The sequence below is a fragment of the Prionailurus viverrinus genome, chromosome C1 (assembly GCF_022837055.1).
Source record: "Prionailurus viverrinus isolate Anna chromosome C1, UM_Priviv_1.0, whole genome shotgun sequence".
Classification (NCBI taxonomy): Eukaryota; Metazoa; Chordata; class Mammalia; order Carnivora; family Felidae; genus Prionailurus; species Prionailurus viverrinus.
The window spans coordinates 97,281,924-97,291,870 of NC_062568.1; the positions used below are offsets into that span (position 1 = coordinate 97,281,924).

The window sequence follows — 9,947 nt, forward strand, 5'->3', positions numbered from 1 at the left end:
AACCCAGTGCTGCACGCACCGTAAAAGGCCCATAGCCGGGACAACAAGACATGGTTGACTAATTGGTCCGAATCCAATGTGAACATTCATAGAAATTTCTGTCGCTGTCCCAGGTATGTGTCAGAGGTGCAGGAGAGGCTGGTGCATGAGAAGTTTCAGGAGAGCTGGCCTGTCTTCATTTCCTAAGTCCCCCCGACAGGTGCTTGCCTTCAAAGGCTCTGTCAACATCGGCTTCCTCTTCCTCTGCTCCCTCTTCTGACTTCCTCTTGTAGTCATTCCTTCATCTGGCCATTCCATAATCAACGTTAGAGAGGATGATCCCCAAATACTGAGTGACCAATGAGCATACACTTCATCACCTAAGCCGATGGTAGCATTACTGAGGGCCATCTCAACACCACCCCCCCCCCCCCGATATATCATACCACCAGTTAGGGAGAATTGATTTCTTTTTCTTCTCTTTGCATGTATATTTTCCTCCCAAACACAAATAACAATCCAGTTGCCCCATAATTAGATTGGATTATGGAATAATTACAACCTTGTTTGCTCTCGGCAGATTACATGGTAATTATACTTGGCATTACCATGAAGAACCAAGAAATTCCAACGATGTCATTACATGGTTATTTGTACAGTACAATGCAGCAGTGTAATTATACATGCAACATTTGTTCCCCAATAGGAGGATGATTAAAACAATGCTAATGCTTCAAAGTGTTGATTAGGTGCCAACATGATATGACATTTACAATGTGAGGGGGGTGTCTGTTTTTTAATTTTTTTAACATAGCAATATCTACCTTCCCCGAGACTCTCTTGCGACTACCTTCGTAGGCTGTCTGCAGTCAGGAAGGTGAATGTGACTATACACTCTGCCCTCATGGGTCTTTTGGGCTCATGGTAGCTGGGGGACCACAGTCCACATTGAAAACCAGAGGTAGTTGGCCCTGTATCCCTCAGCGGGAGAACTGCTTAATTGTATTGCGCTACTTTGCGAGGTTGTCTTTCTGAAAGCCACCATGGTGGAGGAGGCACGGGTCGTGGAGCACGGAGAGAGCACGTGTGGTTGCGTTGTGCTGTGTGCCCCTCTGCACAAGTCAGACAAGGCCCAGAGCCCGCCTGCATGCACGTGTGGTGTGATTGCAGAAGCTGATCATTGTGTAGCACCTGTGTGTCAGCCGCTTTCTTCACGGTCCTTCATTCATTCTTCCAGACAGCCTTCTGGGGGTCCAGCACACATTCTCACCAGCGAAATGCACAGCTCTGGTATCCACAAGAACTTGACTGTGGTCAAAAAGCATCCTGTGCTCCTCTAGTCTCTTTTTCCTGGCGCTAAAAAAAAGGGAATTATGGGAAGAAGGCTGGAAGTTAGACAGCCATCTTCCAGCAAATGAGTCATCTATGTTCTTCTCCATCTGTCCATCTGTCAGAATTGCCATGGAAATCATTGTGTGTGTGTGTGTGTGTGTGTGTGTGTGTGAAAACTGTATACTCAGGTAGAGAAGGATCATTCTTTAGGCTGATGGGGGGTGTCAGTGGGTCTAGGAAGGAAGTAGAGGTGAGTAAGGGACGGACTAGGGGTGGTGGAGAGGACACCGAGAAATGAAACCAGTTGTGTGAGCAGTTTACAGGCCACATGGTATTTTTGCAACCCAGTGATCTCTGCAAGCTATCTGGAAGCCTGCCAAAATCCGGGTCCTGGCGGACGCAAAGATCACTTAACAAAAATCCGGGAAGCCAGAAAAGTTGGGTCAGTTAGAAGTATAGAAGTTTGAATGAGGAGGTTGGTCTTACTCAAAGCAATTGGGTGTGTAGGGAGCCCACAGGAGAGGGGAGACTGCCCAAAGAGACAAAGCCTCGGGACAACAAGCCTTATGGTGCTGGAGAAGACAAAGGTCCCCTTTGACTCAAGTACTATGTGCTGCAGAAAACCAAAAATCATTGTAGAATGAGAACATTTCTTCAGTCTCCAAATACTTTTGAGAAAGTTTTTATTTGTTTTTTATTTAATTTTATTTATTTATTTATTTATTTTGAGAAAGAAAGAGCATGTGTGAGCTGGGGAGGGGCAGAGAGAGAGAGAATGAGAGAGAGAGACTTTCAAGCAGGTTCTACACTGTCAGCACAGAGCCTGACGCGGGGCTCGATCCCAAGAACCATGCTGTCAAAACCATGCCCCCGAAATCAAGATTTGGATACTTAAGCAACTGAGCCATTCCGACTCCTTAAAAAAATGTTTTTCTGGACAACTTTGGAATGAATATATATACACACTCACATACCTATATATGTATATTTATATTCCATTATATAAGTATTCCACTATATATAAAATATACATATGATAAATATTTACATAATTTACAACATATAAACTAAACTGAGCCCAGCTGTTCAGATGGCATGGAAGTTATGAAGGAATGCCTGGTGGATACACAGATGTACAGACGGTTTCCAGGGCTGGGAATGGCCGAATGTAAACTCCACAGGGAAATTTTCGTCTGTGCATTTCACAAGAGAAACTCACGGGCTTCAGGTTTGACCTGGGCTGAGTGGATTGGTAAATGGTATAGAGTCCCACCAGATTTGGGGAGGGGAGAGTAGGCAACAGGAAGGTCAGGTTTTAGAGCCCCCTCATCACCTGGAGAGGGGGAGGGCAGGCAATGTCTACTCTGTTGGCAGTAGCAGATAGGACATCCCACCAGGAGCGCGTCTTCTAGTCCTATATGCCCTGGGTGATTCTTGCGTCTATCCTTCATTCTCGGTTTCTTCCGTTGGAGAGGCAGTGTCGCTGTGCAAAGTGGATATAGGGGCCCTGGAACCCGACAGATCTAAGCTCAGATCCCAGCTCTTTCACTGGGTTGTGTGACCTTGTGGAAGTCACTTAGCATCTCTGAGGCTCGGCGTTCTCCCCTGTAAAACAAAGCGAAACATACTTGCTTCACAGTGCCCTGGTGAGGACTATGCGGGATAACTTAGGTAAAGTGCTTGCCGTGGTTTTCGGAACACGGTCCAAGGCTCGTGAAATAGTAACTGAAGTTATTTTACATACGCAATTCCAGTGGGGTAAGCTAGATTCGGATAGCTTCAGGGAAAGGACCTAGAACAAAGGAGCCCCAGATGTCAGGAATGGGGGATGCCATGGCTGCTGGAGATCCTGCTGACCGTTAGGGCCAGGTGCTGGGGTCCCTTGCAAAGCATCGCTTAAATCTAATGTGTTACTTAGCCAGTTGCCTCATTTCTTACATCTTCTTTAGCCTATGGATAAATTCCTAAACACTAAAAAAGACCAAAGGACACCAGAGGGGTTTCTGGAGACTAGTCTGACTCTCTGTAAGAAGAAGCTGTTAGCTCTAGAGCAAGTTTCTTAGAGGTTCTGGCCTCGGTTTCTCCAACTGTAAAATGAAGGGTTTAAATTGGATAGTTTCTTAGGTCCCTTCCAGCTATAAAATTTTATAACCCTGAGAAGGATTTTTTTTCCCCCTTCCAGGAAATGTGCCCACATTGTATATTTGAGATGAGGTTAGTTTTACTGAGCCAAGCTTCCTTCTGCACATCCATATGCATACTATAAATATACACATAAGGATATGTATACACAGGCATTGAAAGAGGAAATTGTCCCTACACTTCAGTGCTTTCAATTGAGCCATCAAGTGACTCAGGTATTTATGATGGAGAGAAAAATATGTGCACTGTTTTCTTCTCTCTGGAGGACTGTGCCGGAGCTCCGCCGGGATGTTAAGACGCGCGTTGGGAGAAAGAAATGAGATTTTGAGATGGTGATGGCTGCACGGAAAACGATATAAATGATCTCCTCTCTGGTCCCATATTTCCATGTACGAACAGAGCCTGTCCTCTCAGACAGAATATTTGATGGGTGCCACTAATCGACGCCCCCTTCTCTCAAGTTCTTCAACCCTCCCAGTATTTGAATGGGTTTGACCCCCTCTCACGCCTGCATCCCCCCAACTTCTGTTCTGGTGGCCTGTCAACTTCTTTCTCTGTCATTCCTGCAGCCACTGCTTGTTGGGCCCCTTCAGTGAAACGCTGATTGTGTCTTAAGTGCTGTGGCTGCTGTCGCGGATAGGACAGACCCCGTGTTCTCCCTCCGTACTCGAGCAGGGCTGTGTTAGTTGAGATAAAGCTGCCACCAAAGCTCTCATTGTTTTGATAGAATAAAAGTTTCTTCTTGGCTTCTGTACTATCAATTCAGTGTGGCTATTTGGCAGGCAGCCTTCAGCAGAGGCATTCAGGGACCCAAGTTCCTTCCACCTTGTGGCCCTGCCCTACGCTAGGGATGCCATGTTCCTTCCTTGCATTTGGTAGATGGATAGAGTGTGAGCACGGAGAAGGCCCATCCACGTGTGAACCATTTTAGGTCTAAAGCGTGACTCTCTTCTCTTGTGCTAACACACATCCGCATCTCCGTCCAGACTCGGGGTGCTGGGAACAATGTACAGGATGAAAGGGGAACACGAATATTCAGTGGAGAGATGTTAAAGAAGTGCTTCGGGGACAATGAACGGGGAGGGTCTGAGTGCTGGAGCTGACCTCGCCTGGGGGGACAGACATGGCCTCTCAAGGAAGCAAATAGCAGTTAACCAGGTACAGGAAGGTGGGGAGTGGGAAGGCAGAGGTCCTGACTGAGCATTTTCCCCACGGGGGTGGGGAAAGGTGAGACCAGAGAGAAGGTATGTGTGGGTCAGTGCACCATGGCGGAGGGAGCAGTGGGTGGGAGAGTGGGAGAGGGGGGGACCGCAGACCATGGAGGTTCATGTCAACCTTGATAAGAAATTCTGACTTTGTGCTAAAGATGAAGGAAGGAATGGAAGACTTTTTCGCAGAAGAGGTGAGGCGACTGCCACGTTGAGAGACCACCCTAGCTGCAGGGGAGGGTGTGAGCCCGGAGGCAGGCAGGTTCACTGGGGGCGATGGTGGTCATCATGGTGGGGACCATGAGCCATAGCCTCAGCTGCTGGGTGTGGGTTGGAGAAAAGGCACAAGACTCAAGAGAACATGTAGGCAGTAGACTGTTTAGAAATACCTGTTGGATTTCTCTGGTCTGGGCCCTTGTCCCTCCAACTTGGAAAATCATAATGGCCTCTCAGACATCTTGTTCTCACTTTCTCCACTTCCACCGACAGGCTTCCATAGTGTCAACCTGTCCCCCCCTCTGGGTGAGGGCTCTAAGTTGCAGACAACACTGTTCTCGGGCCAGTTTAAGCAGGAAGTGATACACTTGTGGGCAGAGAATGTGCACAGAATCATCGGGGACGGGAGAAACAGATTCCAGGCAGGTCTTTTCTGGAGGAGTTCCCAGCATCCCCGGCAGAACCACCCGCCAAAGGAGTTCCCGCCCCTGCCACCATGAGGAAGTGGGCACCTTCGCTGTGTCCTCCCCAGCCAGGCCGCCACACTCTGTACCAGCAAAGCATCACCCAGGCCCCGCCTCTTCAGCCCTATGGCTCTGCTCAAACCAAAGCCCATTGCAGGGACACCTGAGCAGGAAAATCAAACCTCAAGTTTGCTCCTAATGGTAACGGAAGCTGGGAAATGTAGTCTTGGGGGAATCTCTGATGGGAAGGCAGGTTTCACAGGACGGAGAACGATTAGCATGCAGAGTATCTAAAGGTTTTGGGGAGCCACAAACGATGGCTGTCACCACGTGGAGAGTCTGGCAGCCAGTTTTTCTTCTATCATTTACAGCTCACAACAGTGCCACTTGAGACATGTCCTGCTCACTCGCAGATGAAGAAACTGACTCAGAGAGGCTGATGGATGTGCCCGAGATCACACAGCAAGCAGCTGGCCCATCACCTGAGTGGGTCCTCTGTCCGTCACCCGAGCCGGTCCTTTCCCCAAGGCATTCGTGGAATTACAATACTCACCGGCTGTTTATTACAGGTATTAATAAACCACTGTGTATTCTGCCCGTCTGGTTTATTTTGCCCAGTGTGGCTTGGCCACGAGGGCAGGCAGCAGCCACTTGTGGAGCTGTACCTTGTTGGCATGCCTGGGCAGGGCTGTGCTGAGCCATCTGTGAAGTCAGGCTGCCTCCTTTTGGAGTTGGCCCTGTTACCGCACAGCCCACAACTGCTGCTCTGGGCAATAATGGCAGAAATACAATCGTTAAATTTTAATTAGGAAGAAACAAGGTTCATTATTAGTTGTCATTCCTCATTGTTTCCTAATTATGCTCATTGCATGATAAAATGAAATACTACATTTCGCTTGCATTGTTCTTGCTCAGGGCTGATGGAGAAGAAAGCCGTACCCTGATCCTCGTTCCTCCTCCCCCCTCCTCCCCGCCTCTTCCCTCGTCTGACCTGCCCCTCCATGCGCTCCAAAATGAATAGCTGGGGGAGGGGGGGTGGGGGGTGGTTAAAAAAAACCAGGATTCTGGAGTCAGACCAGCCTGGGTTAGAAGGCTGCCCCCACCACTTATCAGAGGTCAGACCATTTACCACATTGGGCTTGTTTTTCCTTTCATAAAATGGAGATCGTAAAACCTTCTTCCTGGGGCTGTAGTGAGGATAATGTTACATAAAATAATATTCCACAAATGCCTGGCACATGAGAGATGGTTCAGTAAGCGCCAGCTACTTTTATTATAATTTTAAGGGTTATCATCAAACTAGGACTCACATACCAAGCTAAGAAGTCCAGACTGATGGTGTAAGTCCCTGAAGGCTTCTCCAGCAGAGTGCCATGACTGGGGGGCGGTGGGAGGGGGGGTCGGGACCCGGGGTTTGGGGTCGTTCATCTCGTAGTTGGTGCAGTAAAGGAGTAAGGGAAGGTATGAAGGAAGTAAATTTGGGGTCAGTGCCCATATAGTTTGATTTAACGGAGCTTCCCAAGAAAAAGATGTGATTCTCGACTCGTTTCTTTTGTGCTCAGGATGGGTTTGCCCTGAGCTCATTGGTGCCATGGAACCTCTGTAATCCTTAGCAGGAAAAGAGACTGGCTTCAGGGCTGCCCATGGGGTGAGAACAAAACGGATGGACCCGGGGGCCTTAGGTCTGCCCCTTTGGGTCATGCGCCAGCCTCTGCAACAGTCAGATGCGCCAAGGCCTTGAACTTTTTATTTCCCCCACAGTTAATACCTTCATTTAGGCTTAATTATTTGAGGTCCCTGAAATTAAATCCACCTAAGGTGTAGGACATTGGGAGTTTTGCGTTGAGCAGATGCCCTTTTTTTCTCTGTGTGAAGTTCATTTGCTCTTGCAGAGAAAAGAAAGAAAGCAAAAGCTTAAGATTTTTTTTTTTCATTTGATACTGAGCCAAATATATTTATTTGGGTTAAAATGTGTAACTCCCAGAACTGATAGAAAATTCACAAGGCTGAACACGCCTCATGCGTGGCTTGCTGTGGAAACGCTAATGCCACAGGAAAACTGTTATTTGGACTAATTCTCTTTCTAAGAGCAGTTACTGTTACGCGAGGGAAGCGGGGTGATTACAAAAGCACCAGGCAATCTTATCACTTACTTAAGCAGCTCCCTGTAAGTAGAAATCTTTCTCTCATATATACAGAGAGGGATGGGGTAGGATTCAACTGGTCAGGGAATGGAGGGAAAAAGAACCCAAACAGCTATTTGGATGAAATTAAGGATTTTCAAAAGCCCCGTTGATGTGAATCTTGGAATGTTCTGGAAAGCCAGCTGTGGCCAGAAGCAGTCAGCACTCAGGGTCCAGGGCTGGGTCTGGGATTTTGCTATTTGATGCCTGTTGTCTGTGAACCGCAGCCAGTAAATTTAAGAGCATTAGAAGCACATTCAGTATCTGCGTCCAAGGGGTCAAGGGGTGGGTGGGGCTGGCAGGATGGGTCCCCTGACACGTCTTGAGATGGCTGTGTGCTGGGGAAGTCCATACAGCTCTCATCCTTGTCCTGGGGTCCATAGCTTCTGAATTGTATCCGTATCTATCCACCCAGGGTGCGCTCACACCCAAGGAACTGGTGACCTCAGCCAGACCCCAGAGACAAAAACGGCTGCCTGGGTCATCCTGGAGAGAGCATGAGCCTGCCATCCCTGCTGCATTTTATTTTATGTCTTGGGATGCCTCTGGCCGGGCTGAGGGACGGGACTTCTGGGTCCCCCACGCCTACTTGCGTATACTAAGATTCTGCCTAAGATTTCGTTAAAATTTTTTTGGAGATCATTCTCTTCACCCAAAGAAGGAAATACCCGTTGTGAAATTTTTCTCAATTTTGAAATAAAGCTATTCTTCCTAATTATTAAGGTAATATATACATATGATATGGAATCTTTGAAAAATATTGAAGACAGGAGAAGAAAAAATATCCAATTACTCAAAAAAGACTACCGCTGTTCATATTTTTCTGTATTTCCTTCTAACTTTTTTTTCCTGTTCATATGTTTATATGATTCAGATGGTACTACCTGAACCAGTGTTTTCACTCAAGATTATTTTTTTACTTAAGATGATTCCAGACGTAGGGGCGCCTGGGTGGCACAGTCAGTGGAGCGTCTGACTCTTGATCTCAGCCCAGGTCATGATCTCACGGTTAATGAGTTCGAGCCCCACATCGAACTCTGCACCGACAGCTCAGAGCCTGCTTGGGATTCTGTCTCTCCGTCTCTCTGCCCCTCCCCCACTTGTTCTCTCCCTCTTTCTCTCTCTCAATAGATCAATAAACTTAAAAAAAACATGATTCCAAATGCATCTGTGATATGCACGTTTTTACTTAACTATTGGCTTGATTCTTTTTCCTCTTCCTACTATTATCATAAACAACGTCATACATTACAGCTTTCGCAAACTTTGCATCTTTTCAAGCCTCGGCAGTAGGATTTTGCATTTGATCAAGCCTCAAAAGCAGCCTTGTAAGTTTAAACCTGTGGGCTATTCATTCGTTTACTCATTATGTGTTTATTTTATTGAGGTATGGCTGACACACAGCATTACATTAGTTTCAGGTGTATGACCCGCTGATTCCGTAACTCCACACGTTGCGCTGTGCTCACCAACACGCGCAGCCACCATCTGTCAGCGCACAACGCTATCACAATTCCGGTGACTATTCCCTATGCTGTACCTTTTAGCCCCGTGACTTGCTCATTCCAGAACTGGAACCCACTCCCCTTCACCCATCTTGCCCATCCCCCCACCCCTTCCTCTCTGGGAACTATCGGCCTGTTCCCTGTATTTATGGGTCTGTTTCTGCTTTTTGTTTGTTTAGTTGTTTGTTTTCAAACATCTGGGTCTTTGTTTTTTATTTGAGAGAGGGAGCAAGAGAGAGAGAGAGAGCATGTGAACGAAAGAGGGGTAGAGGGAGAAGGAGAAAGAATCTTAAGCACTTAAGCAGGCTCCATGCTCTGCCCACATGTGGGACTCAATCTCACAGTCCTGGGATCGCGACCTGAGCCGAAACCAAGAGTCGGACGCTCAGCTGACTGAGCCACGCGGGTGCCCCAAACAGCTGGACTTTTAAAGGCTTTTGGAATAACACAAAATTGTTTTGCCGAAGGGTCATATTGACTCACTTATCCACAAGCCATTTACGAAGCTGCCTATTGTACCATACCTTCACCAGCACTGGGTATCTTCATTTAAAAATCAATAGCATTCTGTGCTTGCTTCAGCAACACGTATGCTAAAGCTGGAACGCCACAGAAAAGATTAGCATGGCCCCTGTGCAGGGATGATGTACACATTTGTGGAGGGTTCCATATTTAAAAACAAATGAATAGCACTTTGTTTCTTTGATTTATAGATTGTTATCTGGTTATATATATATATATATATATATATATATAGTTGTTTGTTTGTTTTTTAAACCAATTGTGACACTCTGCTTTCCTGGATAGAAAGCTTGTGGGCCCCTGCATGTAGGACAAAGTTCCGTGGAGCCTAGCAACGATGAGCGAGCACGTAACATGTGAACCAGAGACATCATTTCCAGTGTGCCATGCAATATC

At 47.0% G+C, this 9,947-nt stretch overlaps 1 non-coding gene across 1 annotated transcript; it reads left to right on the top strand.

The window, feature by feature from the left end:
* Nucleotides 1-9,598: 9,598 nt before the first annotated feature.
* LOC125174199 (U6 spliceosomal RNA) lies at nucleotides 9,599-9,705 on the top strand. Its single transcript, XR_007155325.1, has one exon. It is a non-coding gene; the product is annotated as a U6 spliceosomal RNA (small nuclear RNA).
* Nucleotides 9,706-9,947: the final 242 nt, after the last annotated feature.